The following is a 1,527-nucleotide window of genomic DNA, read 5'->3' on the forward strand; positions in this document are numbered from 1 at the left end:
GAGGAACTGGGCTAAGGGTTATGTCCCAACAAATAGCCGATGGCGATGGCGGATCCTGTTCATCTCACCTGCAGACAAACAAGGTGGCGTTTCACTTTGACTCTTCTTTTTTTGGAGAGGTTTTTTGCTTGTTTGTTTGTTTTGTTTTGTTTTGCTCTAGGACACATGCGCTCACCAGAAAGACAGAGAGACAGAAAACGAGAAATCACCCCCCAGGGGGTGATGGCCACACCGCAATCCCATCTCCTCAATTCTCCTCTGGGGATCCTGGGCATGCATGCACATGCGCCCGGCATGAGTTTAAGTTACTGGGTCCGGGACTTGAACCACGGTCGACTACATGGGCGTCCAGCTATATAGCCATTACGCTAACTGCTGGTCCCCCTCACTTTGACTCTTTAGGGAGCTACGAAAAAGTCTTAGCTGGGGGAAGTGCTGCCATCAAACTTGCACTTGGGCAAGACCAACTCCAGTGGAGAATGGAGCCTGGGTTGTCAGGTAGGACTAAAGATTGGAAAACCAGGGAGGCAGCTGTAGTGATATCCCAGCAAGAGGTGATGAAGGCCTGGGATGCAGAGGTGAGGCCCAAGGCCAAAGCTTTGACGGGGGAAGAGCTGACCAGAGCTAACAGATGGACTGGGGAAACGGACGGGCGGCAGAAGGGAAGCCCCCAGAGCTCTGGCCTGGGCTGAGAGGCTGGCGGGCAGGTGGGAATCCCGGTCCAGCTGGTTCTGATCTGGCCACTCGCCCTGCCAGCCATTGACCCATGGGCCCAAGCGGGCAAGGCTAGGAAACCGTCTCTGTCCTCAGAGCCAGCCCAGAGTGTCCCCTGGGCCCCCAGACCTGGAGTATAGTGGGTCCCCAGCTCAGCTCAGCTTAGCTCCAGGCCAAGAGACTGCGGCAGAGTTCCACAAAATTGCATCTTCTTCTTTGAAAGCCTTTGTAAACAGAGCATCACTTAATCAGCAAGATATTTAGATCCATGTCTCCCTTGGAAGGTGCAAGGCTCCCCACGGTGACATCTTAATGGCCAGGGGCACGGGGAGGAAGGTAAACACTCTTTACCTTTTCTGCAGCCCAGGAATTCTGCTCCTTTGTCAAATATGATTAGCTGTTCTCCTTCTGGTCTGCTGTTGTTATTCGGGTCCCGACTTGTCACAGTCACACCCCTCTGGATGCTCACGGCCTTGTCTTCTCTCCAGCTCTCTCTCCCTCTGGTGGCACCCTGACTGGCTAGTAATTTATGTATGACAATATGAGACTAATTCGGTTATTATGTCAAAGGGAAATTGAATCTAGGGTTTTAGTGCCGCATCTGGGAGAAATCTTCAAATGAATCTGGAGTGGAGAAAAAAGCCTCGGAGTTCGATTCATCCGCTTGTCACCCTGTCGGCAAGATTAAGTCATTATAGAGGGCTAAGCCGGGGCCAGAAATGGGAGCGGAGAGGAAGGAGATAAAGGGAATGAGAAAGGGGCGGGGGGAGCAGGAGGACGGGGCAGGGGAGGCGGAGGCAGGGCTGGGCGGGG

This window comes from Tupaia chinensis, unplaced genomic scaffold (assembly GCF_000334495.1).
Source record: "Tupaia chinensis unplaced genomic scaffold, TupChi_1.0 Scaffold000348_1, whole genome shotgun sequence".
Taxonomy (NCBI): domain Eukaryota; kingdom Metazoa; phylum Chordata; class Mammalia; order Scandentia; family Tupaiidae; genus Tupaia; species Tupaia belangeri.